This window comes from Triticum aestivum, chromosome 2A (assembly GCF_018294505.1).
Source record: "Triticum aestivum cultivar Chinese Spring chromosome 2A, IWGSC CS RefSeq v2.1, whole genome shotgun sequence".
Lineage (NCBI taxonomy): Eukaryota > Viridiplantae > Streptophyta > Magnoliopsida > Poales > Poaceae > Triticum > Triticum aestivum.
In genome coordinates, this window is record NC_057797.1 from 555,249,356 (window position 1) to 555,268,685 (window position 19,330).

Consider the following 19,330-nt stretch of genomic DNA (forward strand, 5'->3'; position numbering starts at 1 on the left):
AGTTGCGAAACTATTCCGCATTGTTTCAAATGAAGTCCAAACTCATAACTCAAATATTCACCTCCACGATCAGATCGTAGAAACTTGATTTTCTTGTTACGATTATTTTCCACTTCACTCTGAAATTCTTTGAACTTTTCAAATGTTTCTGACTTATGTTTCATTAAGTAGATATACCCACATCTGCTCAAATCATCTGTGAAGGTGAGAAAATAACGATATCTGCCGCGAGCTTCAATGTTCATTGGACCACATACATCAGTATGTATGATTTCCAATAACTCTGTTGCTCGCTCCATTGTTCCGGAGAATGGAGTATTAGTCATCTTGCCCATGAGGCATGGTTCGCAAGTACCAAGTGATTCATAATCAAGTGATTCCAGAAGTCCATCAGGATGTAGTTTCTTCAGGCGCTTTACACCAATATGACCTAAAGGGCAGTGCCACAAATAAGTTGCACTATCATTATCAACTCTGCATCTTTTGGGTTCAATACTATGAACATGTGTATCACTACTATCAAGATTTAGTAAAAATAGACCACTCATCAAGGGTGCATGACCATAAAAGATATTACTCACATAAATAGAACAACCATTATTCTCTGATTTAAATGAATAACCGTCTCGCATCAAACAAGATCTAGATATAATGTTCATGCTCAACGCTGGCACCAAATAACAATTATTTAGGTCTAAAATTTATCTCGAAGGTAGATGTAGAGGTAGCGTGCCGACGGCGATCACATCGACTTTGGAACCATTTCCCATGCGCATCGTCACCTCGTCCTTAGCCAATCTTGCTTAATCCATAGCCCCTATTTTGAGTTGCAAATGTTAGGAACTGAACCAGTATCAAATACCCAGGCACTACTGTGAGCATTAGTAAGGTACACATCAATAACATGTATATCAAATACACCTTTCACTTTGCCATCCTTCTTCTCCGCCAAATACTTGGGGCAGTTCCGCTTCAAGTGACCAGTTCCTTTGCAGTAGAAGCACTCAGTCTCAGGCTTAGGTCCAGACTTGGGTTTCTTCACTTGAGCAGCAACTGGCTTGCTGTTCTTCTTGAAGTTCCCCTTCTCCCCTTTACCCTTTTTCTTGAAACTAGTGGTCTTGTTAACCATCAACACTTGATGCTCCTTCTTGATTTCTCCCTCTACAACCTTTAGCATTGCGAAGAACTCAGGAATCGTCTTATCCATCCCTTGCATATTATAGTTCATCACGAAGCTCTTGTAGCTTGGTGGCAGTGATTGAAGAACTCTGTCAATAACACTATCATCAGGAAGATTAAATCCCAGTTGAGTCAAGTGGTTGTGGTACCCAGACATTCTGAGTATATGTTCACTGACAGAACTATTCTCCTCCATCTTGCAGCTGTAGAACTTATTAGAGACTTCATATCTCTCAATCCGGGCATTTGCTTGAAATATTAACTTCAACTCCTGGAACATCTCATATGCTCAATGACGTTCAAAACTGTTGGGGAACATAGTAATTTCAAAATTTTCCTACGCACATGCAGGATCATGGTGATGAATAGCAGTGAGAGGGGAGAGTGTTGTCTATGTACCCTCGTAGACCTTAAGTGGAAGCGTTATATCAACGCGGTTGATGTAGTTGTACGTCTTCACGATCCGACCGGTCCAAGTACTGAAAGCACGACACCTCCGAGTTCTGCACACGTTCGGCTCGGTGACGTCCTCGCTTTCTCGATCCAGCAAGAGGGGCGAAGTAGTAGATGAGTTCCGGCAGCACGATGGCATGGTGACGGTGTTGGTGAAGAACAATCTTTGCAGGGCTTTGACTAAGCACTACGAAAACTATGACGGAGGATAAACTAGAGGGGACGGGGTATCCGGCACACGGCTTGGTGTTTCTTGATCTGTTTTGGGTGCTAGCCCTACCCCTCTATTTATATGTTGAGCCTTGGGGTCGAAACTTGGAGTAAAAGCCTCCAAAAAGTTGGTTTCACCCGAAAGGCAAGAGTCCTTCTTGGACTCCAGGGCCAGACGCCAGGGACCCTGGTGTCTGGCCCCTGGACTCCGCAAAACTTCCTTTTGCGCTTTCCAAAAACCTTGCGGGCTTTCCCCTTTGGCCCAAATAAAGTGTTCTCGTACCAAAACATTTCGGGAAACATCCGGAACCCTTTCCGGCGAATTCCGGAACCCTTCCGGAGACCAAACACAATTATCCCATATATCAAACTTTATCTCCGGACCATTCCAGAGTTCCTCGTCATGTCCGTGATCTTATCCGGAACTCCGAACAACATTCAGTTACCAACATACATAACTCATAAATACTATATCGTCAACGAACGTTAAGCGTGCGGACCCTACGGGTTCGAGAACTATGTAGACATGACCGAGACACTTCTCTGGTCAATAACCAATAGCGGAACCTGAATGCCCATATTGGCTCCTACATATTCTACGAAGATCTTTATCGGTCGAACCGCATAACAACATATGTTGTTCCCTTTGTCATCGGTATGTTACTTGCCCGAGATTTGATCGTCGGTATCTCAATACCTAGTTCAATCTTGTTACTGGCAAGTTTCTTTACTCGTTCTGTAATACATCATGCTGCAACTAACTCATTAGTTGCAATGCTTGCAAGGCTTATAGTGATGTGCATTACCGAGTGGGCCCAGAGATACCTCTCCGACAATCGGAGTGACAAATCCTAATCTCAAAATATGCCAACCCAACAAGTACTTTTGGAGACACCTGTAGAGCACCTTTATAATCACCCAGTTATGTTGTGACGTTTGGTGGCACACAAAGTGTTCCTCTAGTAAACGGGAGTTGCATAATCTCATAGTCATAGGAACATGTATAAGTCATGAAAAAAGCAATAACAACAAACTAAATGATCAAGTGCTAAGCTAACGAAATGGGTCAAGTCAATCACATCATTCTCCTAATGATGTGACCCTGTTAATCAAATTACAACTCATGTCTACGGTTAGGAAACTTAACCATCTTTGATCAACGAGCTAGTCAAGTAGAGGCATACTAGTGACACTCTGTTTGTCTATGTATTCACACATGTATAATGTTTCCGGTTAATACAATTCAAGCATGAATAATAAACATTTATCATGAAATAAGGAAATAAATAATAACTTTATTATTGCCTCTAGGGCATATTTCCTTCAAAAACGTCGTTGAAGTCCTGGTTCTAAGCCGTAAAGCATGGCACACTGAACTATCAAGTAGTCATCAGCTTTGCTCTGCCAGGTGTTCACAACATCTGGCGTTGCTCCTACAGTGGGTTTGTCACCTTGCGGTGCTTCCAGGACGTAATTCTTCTGGGCAGCAATGAGGATAATCCTCAAGTTATGTACCTAGTCCATGTAGTTTCTACCATCACCTTTCAACTTAGCTTTCTCTAGGAACACATTAAAATTCAATGGAACAACAGCACGGGCCATCTATTTACAACAACATAGACATGCAAAATACTATCAGGTACTAAGTTCTTGATAAATTAAAGTTCAATTAATCAAATTACTTAATAACTCCCACTTAGATAGACATCCCTCTAATCATCTAAGTGATCACGTGATCCATATCAACTAAACCATGTCCGATCATCACGTGGGATGGAGTAGTTTTCAATGGTGAACATCGCTAAGTTGATCATATCTACTATATGATTCACGCTCGACCTTTCGGCCTCAGTATTCTGAGGCCATATCTGCATATGCTAGGCTCGTCAAGTTTAACCCGAGTATTCCACGTGTGCAAAACTGGCTTGCACCCATTGTATGTGAACGTAGAGCTTATCACACCCGATTATCACGTGGTGTCTCGGCACGACGAATTGTAGCAATGGCGCATACTCAGGGAGAACACTTATACCTTGAAATTTAGTGAGATATCATCTTATAATGCTACCGTTGAACTAAGAAAAATAAGATGCATAAAGGATAAACATCACATGTAATCAATATAAGTGATATGATATGGCCATCATCATCTTGTGCCATTGATCTCCATCTCCAAAGCACCATCATAATCACCATCGTCACTGACTTGACACCTTGATCTCCATCGAAGCATCGTTTTCGTCTTACCAACTATTGTTTCTATGACTATCGCTACCTCTTAGTGATAAAGTAAAGCAATTACATGGCGATTGCATTTCATACAATAAAGCGACAACCATATGGCTCCTGCAGTTGTCGATAACCATGTTACAAAACATGATCATCTCATACAATAAAATTTAGCATCATGTCTTGACCATATCACATCACAACATGCCCTGCAAAAACAAGTTAGACGTCCTCTACTTTGTTGTTGCAAGTTTTACGTGGATGCTACGGGCTGAGCAAGAACCGTTCTTACCTATGCATCAAAAACCCCAACATGGTATAGTGATCAGAAAGAACCCTGTTCATTGAATCTGATTCAACTAAAGTTGGAGAAACTGACACCCACCAGCCACCTGTGTGCGAAGCACGTCGGTAGAACCAGTCTCGCGTAAGCATACGCATAATGTCGGTCTGGGCCGCTTCATCCAACAATACCTGGCTCGGATGCCACTATTGGGAAACACAGTAATTTCAAAAAAATTCCTACGCACACGCAAGATCATGGTGATGCATAGCAACAAGAGGGGAAGAGTGTTGTCCACGTACCCTTGTAGACCGTAAGCGGAAGCGTTATGCCAACGCGGTTGATGTAGTCGTACGTCTTCACGATCGACCGATCCTATTACCGAAAGTACGGCACCTCCGCGATCTGCACACATTTGGCTCGGTGACGTCCCAGGAACTCATGATCTAGCAGAGTGTCGAGGGAGAGCTTCATCAGCATGACCGTGTGATGATGGTGATGATGATGCTACCGGAATAGGGCTTCGCCTAAGCACCGCTACGATATGACCGAGGTGGATTATGGTGGAGGGGGGCACCACACACGGCTAAGATATCAATGATCAACTTGTGTGTCTATGGGGTGCCCCCTCCCCCGTATATAAAGGAGTGGAGGAGGGGGAGGGCCGGCCCTCTACTATGGTGCGCCCTGGGGAGTCCTACTCCCACCGGGAGTAGGATTCCCCCTTCCATGTAGTAGGAGTAGGAGAGAAGGAAAGGGAAGAGAGAAGAGAAGGAAGGAGGGGGCGCCGCCCCTCCCCCTAGTCCAATTCGGACTAGGCCTTGGGGGGCGCGCGGCCTGCCCTAGGCAGCCCCTCCCTCTCTCCCCTAAAGCCCATTAGGGCCCATATACTCCCCCTGGGGGGGGGGTCCGGTAACCCCCGGTACTTCGGTTAATGCCCGAACTTACCCAGAACAATTCCGATGTCCAAACATAGTCATCCAATATATCGATCTTTATATCTTGACCATTTCGAGACTCCTCGTCATGTCCGTGATCATATCCAGGACTCCGAACTACCTTTGGTACATCAAAACACAAAAACTCATAATACCGATCGTCACCGAATGTTAAGCGTGCGGACCCTACGGGTTCGAGAACTATCTAGACATGACCGAGACATGTCTCTGGTCAATAACCAATAGCGGAACCTAGATGTTCATATTGGCTCCCACATATTCTACGAAGATCTTTATCGGTCAAACCGCATAACGATATACGTTGTTCCATTTGTCATCGGTATGTTACTTGCCCGAGATTCGATCGTCGGTATCTCAATACCTAGTTCAATCTCGTTACCGTCAAGTCTCTTTACTCGTTCCGCAATGCATCATCCCGCAATGAACTCATTAGTCACATTGCTTGCAAGGCTTATATTGATGTGCATTATCGAGAGGGCCTAGAGATGCCTCTCCGGCAATTAGAGTGACAAATCCTAATCTCGTTCTATGCCAACTCAACAAACACAATCAAAGACACCTATAGAGCACCTTTATAATCACCTAGTTACGTTGTGACGTTTGGTAGCACACAAAGTGTTCCTCCGGTATTCGGGAGGTGCATGATCTCATAGTCATAGGAACATGTATAAGTTATGGAGAAAGCAATAGCAACAAACTAAACGATCATCGTGCTAAGCTAATGGATGGGTCAAGTCAATCGCATCATTCGCTAATGATGTGATCCCGTTAATCAAATGAACACTCATGTCTATGGTTAGGAAACATAACCATCATTGATTCAATGAGGTAGTCAAGTAGAGGCATACTAGTGACATTCTGTTTGTCTATGTATTCACACATGTACTAAGTTTCCGGTTAATACAATTGTAGCATGAACAATAAACATTTATCATGATATAAGGAAATATAAATAACAACTTTATTATTGCCTCTAGGGCATATTTCCTTCAATAGCTTCCTCTTATGGCCTTCAATTTTTTTCTACGTCTAACATGCACTACTACAACTGTAATGTGAAATTTTGGAAAATTCTAGGGGTCATTTGACCTTTTAAAGACATTTAAGTGATTTTCTAACCATTTAATTACCGTAATTCAAATTTGAACTACATCTACATGCAACGCCTAACCAAAACGGTTTGAAAAATCATATTTGTGCACTTGTGTGCGAGTTAATTCCATGTGTAGTAAATTAGAAGGAATTTTCAAACATATTGGTCTCACGACATGGACACATGCATATGTATGCATGGAGTGACATGTCATTTTAATTCCAAAAATAAAAAATTGATCAAAATACATGAAACCTTGGTTGATGTAATGTCATTCCACCAAGATGATGTGGTAAAGAAATTAGCATGTTTGACAAAAGTTTGGACACACACCCCTCACAAACCGGAGCAACTCACTAGAAGGTTCGTGGTTCCGAAAGGGAACAATGCATGTTTGATAATGAACGGGAGATAGCTTCCTCTTGCGGCCTTCAATTTTTTTCTACGTGTAACATGCACTAATACAACTGTCATGTGAAAATTTGGAAAATTTCAGGGGTCATTTTACCTTTTAAAGACATTTAAGTCATTTTCTAACCATTTAATGATCAAGATTCAAATTTGAACTACATCTACATGCAACGCCTAACCAAAACGGTTTGAAAAATCATATTTTTGTGTACTTGTGTGAGACTTAATTCCATGTGCAGTAAATTAGAAGGAATTTCCAACCATATTGGTCTCAAGGCATGGGCACCTGCATGGAGTTCCATGGCATTTTAATTCCAAAAAATTAAAAAATGATCAGAAAAACATGAAACCTTGCTTGATTTAATGTCATGCCACCAAGATGATCTGGTAAAGAAATTGGCCTGTTTGACGAAAGTTTGGACACACACCCCTCACAAACCAGAGCAACTCACTAGAAGGCTCGTGGTTCCGAGAGGGAACAATGCATGTTTGATGACGAACGGGAGATATGTTCCTCTTACGGCCTTCAATTTTTTTCTACGTCTAACATGCACTACTACAACTGTAATGTGAAATTTCTGAAAATTCTAGGGGTCATTTGACCTTTTAAAGACATTTAAGTGATTTTCTAGCCATTTAATGACCGTAATTCAAATTTGAACGACATCCACATGCAACGCCTAACCAAAACGGTTTGAAAAATCATATTTTATGAACTTGTGTGTGAGTTAATTCCATGTGCAGTAGATTAGAAGGAATTTTCAAACATATTGGTCTCAAGGCATGGGCACATCCATGGAGTGCCATGGCATTTTAATTCCAAAAAATTAAAAATGATCAGAAAATCATGAAACCTTGCTTGATTTAATGTCATGTCACCAAGATGATGTGGTAAAAAAATTGGCTTGTTTGACGAAAGTTTGGACACACACCCCTCACAAACCGGAGCAACTCACTAGATTGTTCGTGGTTCCGAGAGGGAACAATGCATGTTTGATAATGAACGGGAGATAGCTTCCTCTTACGGCCTTCAATGGTTTGAAAAATCATATTTTTATGTACTTGTGTGCGAGTTAAAAAAATCATCAGACGATGTAAATATTTGGTGTTCAAAAAAGAAAATGTAAAGATCTGGCAAGACAACCGCCCCCACATGATTGGCACTCTATCTCGTGGCTCGAGGTTTGGTAGGTGAGTTGCGGGGATCATTAATCATAGACGGTTCAACATTGGAAACCGTCAGCTATTATGTTCACACACGTATGTTGGCTATTATGTTCACACACAGATTTTGCTGCGGGAATCATGTGTAATTCAAACTATAGTACTCGTAAATTCCGGCGACTGGCGTGTGTACTGTCCCCGTCGATCTAGATTCCGGCCGCCAATAAATACTAACTTGCTCATGTCATTCCGCCTGCATTCTTATCTACATCCTCCCCTCACCCTCTCTCCATCTCTCTCAAATCTCTGCCATGGCACCGCCGGTCAGCCCATGCGCCGACGAGGAGTCGCCGCCTCCCAAGGATGCTCACTCAAATAGCAGCGATGAGGACCCCTACACGCCGCCGGGCGAGGTTGCGCTGGACGCCCCAACTTTGCATTGGTTTTGTGGCCAGTACAATCTTTGTCTATGGAAGTCACTGCCGCCGGCTGAGAAAGCCAGGCAAGTGGCATTCAAGAAGGAGATGGCGGACGAGGAAGCCAAGTACCAGGCGACCTGTGAAGCCCATGATGCCACTTGGAAAAGGAGGTGGCAGAGCTTTGGGGGCGGGCGCTTCGTCGTGCCGAGGAGGTGTACGAAGACAGGTACTTCACGAGGAAGTTCATAGGCGCTAGGCGCCTCGTCGCTGCATGGAGGTGGGCCGATAAGCTCCAGCGTGCCACCGACAAGGAGCTCCGGTGGGTGATACGTCTCCAACGTATCTATAATTTTTGATTGCTCCATGCTATATTATCTATTGTTTTGTATTATATTGGGCTTTATTTCCCACTTTTATATTATTTTTGGGACTAACCTATTAACCGGAGGCCCAGCCCAGAATTGCTGTTTTTGCCTATTTCAGTGTTTCGAAGAAACAAAGTATCAAACGGAGTCCAAACGGAATAAAATCTTCAGGAACGTGATTTTCTCACCGAACGTGATCCATGAGACTTGGACCCTACTCCAGGGGGTCAAAGAGGAGGTCACGAGGGTGGGGGGCACCCCCCTAGGGCGTGCCCCCTACCTCGTGGGCCCCTCGGTGCTCCACCGACGTACTCCTTCCTCCTATATATACCTACGTACCCCCAAACGATCAGAACAGGAGCCAAAAACCTAATTCCACCGCCGCAACTTTCTGTGTCCACGAGATCCCATCTTGGGGCCTGTTCCGGAGCTCCGCCGGAAGAGGGCCGTCATCACGGAGGGCTTCTACATCATCCTAGCCTCTCCGATGAAGTGTGAGTAGTTTACCTCAGACCTTCGGGTCCATAGTTAGTAGCTAGATGGCTTCTTCTTTCTCTTTGAATCTCAATACAAAGTTCTCCCCCTCTCTTGTGGAGATCTATTCGATGTAATCTTGTTTTTGCGGTGTGTTTGTTGAGACCGATGAATTGTGGGTTTATGATCAAGTCTATCTATGAATAATATTTGGATCTTCTCTGAATTCTTTTATGTATGATTCGTTATCTTTGCAAGTCTCTTCGAATTATCCATTTGGTTTGGCCAACTAGATTGGTAGTTCTTGCCATGGGAGAAGTGCTCAGCTTTGGGTTCGATCTTGCGGTGTCCTTACCCAGTGACAGAAGGGGCAGCAAGGCACGTATTGCATCGTTGCCATCGAGGATAACAAGATGGGGTTTATTTCATATTGCATGAATTTATCTCTCTACATCATGTCATCTTGCTTAAGGCGTTACTCTATTTTTAACTTAATACTCTAGATGCATGCTGGATAGCGGTCGATGAGTGGAGTAATAGTAGTAGATGCAAAATCGTTTCGGTCTACTTGTCACGGACGTGATGCCTATATACATGATCATTCCTAGATATTCTCATAACTATGCTCAATTCTGTCAATTGCTCAACAGTAATTTGTTCACCCACCGTAGAATACTTATGCTCTTGAGAGAAGCCACTAGTGAAACCTATGGCCCCCGGGTCTATTCTCATCATATCAATCTCCATCGCTTTAATCTTGCTTTGCTTTTTTACTTTGCTTTTACTTTTTACATTGAATCTTTATACCAAAAATACCAAAAACATTGTATCTATCAGATCTCACTCTCGTAAGTGACCGTGAAGGGATTGACAACCCCTAATCGCGTTGGTTGCGAGTAGCTATCGTTTTGTGCAGGTACGAGGGACTTGAGCGTGGTCTCCTACTGGATTGATACCTTGGTTCTCAAAAACTGAGGGAAATACTTATGCTACTCTGCTGCATCATCCCTTCCTATTTGGGGAAAACCAACGCAAGCTCAAGACGTAGCAAGAAGGATTTCTGGCGCTGTTGCCGTGGAGTCTACGCAAAAAGTCAACATACCAAGTACCCATCACAATCCCTATCTCTCGCATTACATTATTTGCCATTTGCCTCTCGTTTTCCTCTCCCCCCAATTCACCCTTGCCGTTTTATTCGCCCTCTCTCTCTATCCTCCCTCTCTATTTGCCTCTTTTGCCCGTTTGCTTTTTGTTTGCTCGTGTGTTAGATTGCTTGTTTGTCGCGATGGCTCAAGATAATACCAAATTGTGTGACTTCAGCAATACCAATAATAATGATTTCCTTAGCACTCCGATTGCTCCTCTTACCAATGCTGAATCTTGTGAAATTAATGTTGCTTTGTTGAATCTTGTTATGAAAGATCAATTCGCCGGCCTTCCTAGCGAAGATGCTGCTACTCATCTGAATAGCTTCGTTGAAAGATGTGATATGCAAAACAAAAGAGATTTCAATAATGATGTCGTTAAATTGAAGCTATTTCCTTTTTCGCTTAGAGATCGTGCTAAAGCTTGGTTTTCGTCTTTGCCTAAGAATAGTATTGATTCATGGAACAAGTGCAAAGATGCTTTTATCTCTAAGTATTTTCCTCCCGCTAAGATCATCTCTCTTAGAAACGATATTATGAACTTTAAACAACTTGATCATGAACATGTTGCACAAGCTTGGGAGAGAATGAAATTAATGATACGTAATGCCCTACTCATGGTTTAAATTTGTGGATGATTATACAAATTTTTTATGCCGGATTGAATTTTGCTTCTAGAAATCTTTTAGATTCGGCCGCGGGAGGCACTTTTATGGAAATCACTTTAGGAGATTCTACTAAACTCCTAGATAATATTATGGTTAATTATTCGCAATGGCATACTGAAAGATCTTCTAATAAAAAGGTGCATGCGATAGAAGAAATTAATGTGTTGAGTGGAAAGATGGATGAACTTATGAAATTATTTTCTACTAAGAGTGTTTCTTCTGATCCTAATGATATGCCTTTCTCTACTTTGATTGAGAATAACAATGAATCTATGGATGTGAATTTTGTTGGTAGGAATAATTTTGGTAACAACGCTTATAGAGGGAATTTTAATCCTAGGCCATATCCTAGTAATCCTTCTAATAATTATGGGAATTCCTACAACAACTCTTATGGAAATTATAATAAGATGCCCTCTGAATTTGAGAATAGTGTTAAAAAATTTATGAATTCACAAAAGAATTTTAATGCTTTGCTTGAGGAGAAATTGCTTAAAGTTGATGATTTGGCTAGAAACGTTGATAGAATTTCTCTTGAGGTTGATTCTTTAAATCGTAGATCTATTCCTCCTAAACATGATATCAACGAGTCTCTCAAAGCGATGATAATTTCCATTGATGAGTGCAAGGAAAGAACCGCTAGGATGCGTGCTTCCAAAGATGCCTTTATTAAAGCGTGTTCCTCCAATTCCTATGAACACTACTAGGAAAAAGGCTACTAGCAACGCGGGTAAAATGGCTACTAGCAGCGCGGGTACCCGCGCTACTAGTATCGCGCTACAGCTAATAGTTAGTAGTAGCGTGGGTGCACCCGCGCTACTACTAAAAAGTTAGTAGCAGCGCTGGTGCACACCCGCGCTACTACTATTTGAACCCACGCTACTACTATCAAAATAGTAGTAGCGCTTCTAGTATACTAGGCACTACTACTATGCTAGATAGTAGTAGCGTGTAGTTTTGCCCAGCGCTACTACTAACAAACTATAAATTAAAAAAATAAAAATTATGTGCATTATTCATAGATAGAAATCAGGGACACGTCCAGTGCAAAATAAATTAAACACACACAATCGAAGGTGGCTACCTTCCCTAGTGTTCCACCACCAGCCTAAACAGACCACTTCTCTACATTTATCTACCAAGGCTCAGAGTTCAGACGCCGGAGGACCCGAATCCTCCCTCACCCCGAAAGATGGCGTCGAGGTCCTCCACCTTGGCGACATCCGGCATCATGATCACATGGACGATCATCCATGCGGCGCGATCACATGGACGCCCACCAGGTTGTCGTAGTCAGTGTCAATCACCCCTACGACCACATCGGGAAAGTGAAAACTTGTTAGTACGCATCAGAGTTCAAATCCAGTAGGGCATTTTCTTTCTTTTTAGCACATGCACATGCATCAATAGTAACAGCCGGAGGCTAGTCCTTACTTTTTGCACGAGACATGAAGAAGGCCAGGTCCCCTCTTTGTTGCACGAATGAATCAAAGGAAGACACTGCCACAAGACATGAAGAAGGCCAGGTCCCCTCCTTTTGTAAATAGCTCAAGTGCCTGAAGTTGCAAGGAATCTTAATACAATGAACTCATAGTAATGCATAATAACAAGAAAAAGGAAAAAAATCATGAATCCTAAAGAAAAAGATCATTATGTGAGTCAAGATAATGTGGGCAATAGTATTCATTAATAAGAAAAATGGGCTGAGATTTCTCAAGTGACATTTGTTTCACCAACAATGATTAATGACGAGGCATGTAAGATTTACCTACGCAGCATCAGCATACCCTCTGGTCCTTGCAAGAACTTGAAGACCAAGGTTCTAGATTTCTCCCCACTGACTAGCACAACTGCAGCGGCACCGTCGCTGTACATTAACCCAAGATCTGCTTTTCATAGGAACAGTAAAAGCTCTACTTAACCCAAGATCTGCAATTTTCAGTATCATCTTCTCCTTGTCAACCAATAGATTTTGGGGCTTTAAATCCCTATGATATCAAAGAGGAACAATCGTAAATCACATTAGCAACAATTGCAATATGTTGTATGGGCCGATAAATACAGCAACATAAATCAGAAAACAAAGGTCTAACCGATGAAGGACACCATGGCCATGGCAGTGTGCAATTCCTTTGCATAACTGATACAAAAAAACTCTACAAGAATGTAAAGAAAGTTGTCTATTAGCCAGAAACATACCTATCAAAATTAAACTGGACTCTGGCATCTGCTATCCAATGAAAATTAACGATAGCATCCTCAAAATAAAGGCATGAAGATGAATTGATTCCAAAGCTAACAACAAATTAATCTGTACTTGAGTGTATGCAAAATAGAGAACACAACAGGAGTCAACATTGAGTTTCAACCATTATACTAGCACTACTTAGTTCCTATTTAGTCTCCTGCAACTAGGCTAGAGTAGTAGAGTTTGCATATTTTTTGACGAATTCAAACCAGCTACAAATTTATAGTGTAGTTCGGTCTGATTGCATATCAATGTTCTGCATGTTTCCGATGCAAAACTCAGAGTTCAGAATGGGCATATATGAGGAAGTGCCAAGTCCTCAGATCGATGGATAGGAGACTCAGCCGACGTAGCATCGGCAGAAAGCCAAGTGAGCAGGGCAAGGGCAAATCAGCCTCAAAACTAATTAAAATCGCTACCTTGACGACCTGAGTTGGGAGCGGCTTAGGGGCAGGCCCACGGCAGTAGGCCTTGAACCTGTACATATCCTTGCAATTTGACTAAAAAATAAAAGTAGGGCAGCTTAATTTCAGTCGCCACAACCAAATTTTTCAAAAATTTGCCACCCTTTTCTTCTACATCGTAGCGCAGAAATCTACAGATGTGTATGCGCATGCTTGACAATTTTTGAATAAACTGAGTACAAGCATACAATCTCCTAGTATAATCAGTACACCCACGCGAGATCCAAAGCTATGAACAGAGGACAGCCACATCTAGAACATGACAGATCACTCAGGAAACTCCCTAGAATTCCGTGCAATTTGTGCAACCGTGGACAGAGTACACACCCAGAGGGCGGGCAGCAGGGTAGATCTTGGCTTAGCTTACCCGGTCGAGCTCCCGGAGGAGGGAGAGGCCAGCGATGGCGAAGTAGGCAAGGGTGAGGTGGTTGACCTCCTGCGTGGCGTAGCCGTCGGGGAGCTCGGACGACATGACCTCCAAGAACGCCGCGTGGCGCGCGCGCGAACCCGACCGGCTCCTCCTCCTGGTCCCCCATCTCCGGCGGTCGTCGGTCATGGAAAGTGAAGGCCTCTCTCTCTCCTCGTCGCCGCCGATTGGTCTGACCGGTGCAGGGGCACAAATCCTAGCGCGCTTGGGACTTTGGGAGGGGGCTGAGATGAGGTGACGGTCCCTCGGGGCCGCCGCGCCGCCCCACCTCCATGCCGTAGGAGGGAGCAGCTCGGGCTGGCCGCCGCGATGGGCCTTGTCGGCTAGGCGGTGGAGGATCCCGACATGGGTCGGAGAAAGGGAGAGATCCTGTCGGCAGAGGAGATGAGAGGAGGTGGAGGGGATGTGAATCAGGGGTGGGTGGGGTGCGGGAGTGGGTGGACTGGGATGGTTGACGGGCTGGGGATGGACTGAAAGGCTAGCGGTAGCGCAGGGTATCTCACCGGCGCTACAGATATCCACTTAGCAATAGCGATGGTTTAAAAACCCACGCTACTACTACGTATGTCCGCGGGGCACGGTCGAGAATATTTACTAATAGCGTGTTATTTCTTGCCATGCGCTACTAGTAAATAGTACTAGTAGCGCGGGTCATTATAGCGTGTTACTAGTAAATAGTAGTAGCGTGGGTAAATAAAGAGTGCTACTAGTAAGCGTCTGTGTATAAGCTTTTGCCTAGTAGTGGAAAATCAAGATGAAGATCTAAAAGTTATTGATGTGTCCCCAATTAAATCTTTGTTTTGCAATATGAATCTTGATAAAACTGAATATGATCTTCCTTTACCTAGAAGGCGTTCTAAAAATTCGGAGTATTTAGATCTTAATGATGAAATTGATGAAAGTGGGATTGAAAGAATAAAAATCTAGATGTTGCTAAACCCACTATATTGGATTTCAAGGAATTTAATTATGAAAGTTGCTCTTTAATTGATTGTATTTCCTTGTTGCAATCTGTGCTAAATTCTCCACATGCTTATAGTCAAAATAAAGCCTTCACCGAACATATTGTTGATGCCTTGATGCAATCTTATGAAGAAAAACTTGAGTTGAAAGTTTCTATCCCTAGAAAACTATATGATGAGTGGGAACCAACTATTAAAATTAAAGATCATGAGTTTTATGCTTTGTGTGATTTGGCTGCTAGTGTCTCTACTATTTCCAAGACTTTGTGTGATTTACTAGATTTCCGTAATTTTGATGATTGCTCTCTAAACTTGCATCTTGCGGATTCCACTATCAAGAAACCTATGGGAAGGATTAATGATGTTCTTATTGTTGCAAATAGAAATTATGTGCCCGTATATTTCATTGTTCTTGATATAGATTGCAATCCTTCTTCCCCTATTATTCTTGGTAGACCTTTCCTTAGAACGGTTGGTGCGATTATTGATATGAAGGAAGGGAATATTAGATTTCAATTTCCATTAAAAAAGGGCATGGAACACTTTCCAAGAAAGAAAATAAAATTACCACATGAAACTATCATGAGAGCCACTTATGGACTGCCTACCAAAGATGGCAATACCTAGATCTATCCTCGCTTTTATGCCTAGCTAGGGGCGTTAAACAATAGCGCTTGTTGGGAGGCAACCCAATTTTATTTTTATTCCTTGATTTTTTCTCCTGTTTAGTAATAAATAAATTATTTAGCCTCTGTTTTGGTTGTGTTTTTTGTGTTTAATTAGTGTTTGTGCCAAGTAGAACCGTTGGGAAGACTTGGGGAAAGTCTTGTTGAACTTGCTGTAAAAAACAGAAACTTTAGCGCTCACGAGAACTGCTGTCATTTTTATTTAAAGAGTGATATTTAGTTAATTATTTTTGCAGATGATTAATAGATAAATTACTCACGTCCAGAAATTTATTTTAGAATTTTTGGGGTTCCAGATCTTGCGCTAGCTACAGATTACTACAGACTGTTCTGTTTTTGACAGGTTCTGTTTTTCGTGTGTTGTTTGCTTATTTTGATGAATCTATGGCTAGTAAAATAGTTTATAATCCATAGAGAAGTTGGAATACAGTAGGTTTAAAACCAATGTAAATAAAGAATGAGTTCATTACAGTACCTTGAAGTGGTCTTTTGTTTTCTTTCGCTAACGGAGCTCATGAGTTTTCTATTTTGAGTTTTGTGTTGTGAAGTTTTCAAGTTTTGGGTGAGTTCTTTTGATGGATTATGGAACAAGGAGTGGCAAGAGCCTAAGCTTGGGGATGCCCATGGCACCCCCAAGATAATCCAAGGACACCAAAAAGTCAAAGCTTGGGGATGCCCCGGAAGGCATCCCCTCTTTCGTCCACTTCCATCGGTAATTTACTTGGAGCTATATTTTTATTCACCAACATGATATGTGTTTTGCTTGGAGCGTCTTGTATTATTTGTGTCTCTGTGTCTTAGTATTCCACAACCATCCTTTATGCACACACCTTTTGAGAGAGCCATACATGAATTAAAATTTGATAGAATACTCTATGTGCTTCACTTATATCTTTTGAGCTAAGTAGTTTTGCTCTATGTGCTTCACTTATATCTTTTGAGCTAGTTAATTTTGCTCTATGTGCTTCACTTATATCTTTTGAGCGTTATAATTTTGCTCTATGTGCTTCACTTAAATCTTTTAGAGCACGATGGTGGATTTGTTTTAAAGAAACTATTGATCTCTCATGCTTCACTTAAATTATTTTGAGAGTCTCTTAATAGAATGGTAATTTGCTTAATACTAATATGCTTGGTATTCAAGATTTGTGGAACTTTCTTTTGAGTGTGTTGAATACTAAGAAAAGATTGAAGCATGATAATTGTTTTGAGATATGGAGGTGATAATATTAAAGTCATGCTAGTTGAGTAGTTGTGAATTTAAAGAATACTTGTGTTAAAGTTTGTGATTCCCGTAGCATGCACGTATGGTGAACCATTAGGTGACGAAGTCGGAGCATGATTTATTTATTGATTGTCTTCCTTATGAGTGGCGGTCGGGGACGAGCGATGGTCTTTTCCTACCAATCTATCCCCCTAGGAGCATGCGCGTAATACTTTGCTTTGATAACTTCTAGATTTTTGCAGTAAGTATATGAGTGCTTTATGACTAATGTTGAGTCCATGGATTATACGCATTCTCACCCTTCCACCTTTGCTAGCCTCTCTAATACCGCGCACCTTTCACCGGTATCATACACCTACCATATACCTTCCTCAAAACAGCCACCATACCTACCTATTATGGCATTTCCATAGCCATTCCGAGATATATTGCCATGCAACTTTCCACCACCTAGTTCATCATGACACATTCATCATTGTCATATTGCTTAGCATGATCATGTAGTTGACATAGTATTTGTGGCAAAGCCACCGTTCATAATTTCTTCATACTTGCCACTCTTGATTCATTGCATATCCCGGTACACCGCCAGAGGCATCCATATAGAGTCATACTTTGTTTTATAATCGAGTTGTAATCATTGAGTTGTAAATAAATAAAAGTGTGATGATCATCATTCAATAGAGCATTGTCCCAATAAAAAAAAGATAATGTCCAAAGAAAAAAAAGAAGGCCCAAAAAAAGAAAATAAATAAAAAGGGGCAATGCTACTATTTTTTCCACACTTGTGCTTCAAAGTAGCACCATGATATAGCGAGTCTCATATATTGTGCTTCAAAGTAGCACCATGTTCTTCATAATAGAGAGTCTCACATGTTGTCACTTTCATATACTAGTGGGAATTTTACATTATATAACTTGGCTTGTATATTCCAATGATGGGCTTCCTCAAATTGCCCTAGGTCTTAGTGAGCAAGCAAGTTGGATGCACACCCACTAGTTTCTTTTGTTGAGCTTTCATACATTTATAGCTCTAGTGCATCCGTTGCATGGCAATCCCTACTCACTCACATTGATATCTATTGATGGGCATCTCCATAGCCCGTTGATACGCCTAGTTGATGTGAGACTATCTTCCCCTCCTTTTTGTCTTCTCCACAACCACCATTCTATTCCACCTATAGTGCCATATCCATGGCTCAAGCTCATGTATTGCGTGAAGATTGAAAAAGTTTTGAAAAAGTTAGAGTATGAAACAATTGCTTGGCTTGTCATCGGGGTTGTGCATGATTTAAATACTTTGTGTGGTGACGATGGAGCATAGCCAGACTATATGATTTTATAGGGATAACTTTCTTTGGCCATGTTATTTTAAGAAGACATAATTGCTTTGTTAGTATGCTTGAAGTATTATTATTTTTATGTCAATATAAACTTTTGTCTTGAATCTTTCTAATCTGAATATTCATACCACAATTAAGAAGATTTGCATTGAAATTATGCCAAGTAGCACTCCGCATCAAAAATTCTCTTTTTATCATTTACCTACTCGCGGACGAGCCAGAATTAAGCTTGGGGATGCCTGATACGTCTCCAACGTATCTATAATTTTTGATTGCTCCATGCTATATTATCTACTGTTTTGGACTATATTGGGCGTTATTTTCCACTTTTATATTATTTTTGGGACTAACCTATTGACCGGAGGCCCAACCCAGAATTGCTGTTTTTTGCCTATTTCAGTGTTTCGAAGAAACAGAATATCAAACGGAGTCCAAACGGAATAAAATCTTCGGGAACGTGATTTTCTCACCGAACGTGATCCAAGTGACTTGGACCCTACTCCAGGGGGTCAAATAGGAGGTCACGAGGGTGGGGGGCGCCCCCCTAGGGCGCGCCCCCTTCCTCGTGGGCCCCTCGGTGCTCCACCGACGTACTCCTTCCTCCTATATATACCTACGTACCCCCAAACGATCAGAACAGGAGCCAAAAACCTAATTCCACCGCCGCAACTTTCTGTATCCACGAGATCCCATCTTGGGTCCTATTCCGCAGCTCCGCCGGAAGAGGGCCGTCATCACGGAGGGCTTCTACATCATCCTAGCCTCTCTGATGAAGTGTGAGTGGTTTACCTCAGGCCTTCGGGTCCATAGTTAGTAGCTAGATGGCTTCTTCTCTCTCTTTGAATCTCAATACAAAGTTCTCCCCCTCTCTTGTGGAGATCTATTCGATGTAATCTTCTTTTTGCGGTGTGTTTGTTGAGACC

At 42.0% G+C, this 19,330-nt stretch overlaps 1 long non-coding RNA gene across 1 annotated transcript; it reads right to left on the minus strand.

Annotated features, from left to right (window-relative positions):
* Window positions 1-12,931: 12,931 nt before the first annotated feature.
* Window positions 12,932-13,770, minus strand: LOC123185550 (uncharacterized). Its single transcript, XR_006493431.1, has 3 exons — window positions 13,720-13,770; window positions 13,146-13,208; window positions 12,932-13,040 (listed from the first exon to the last, which is right to left on the minus strand). It is a non-coding gene; the product is annotated as an uncharacterized lncRNA (long non-coding RNA).
* Window positions 13,771-19,330: the final 5,560 nt, after the last annotated feature.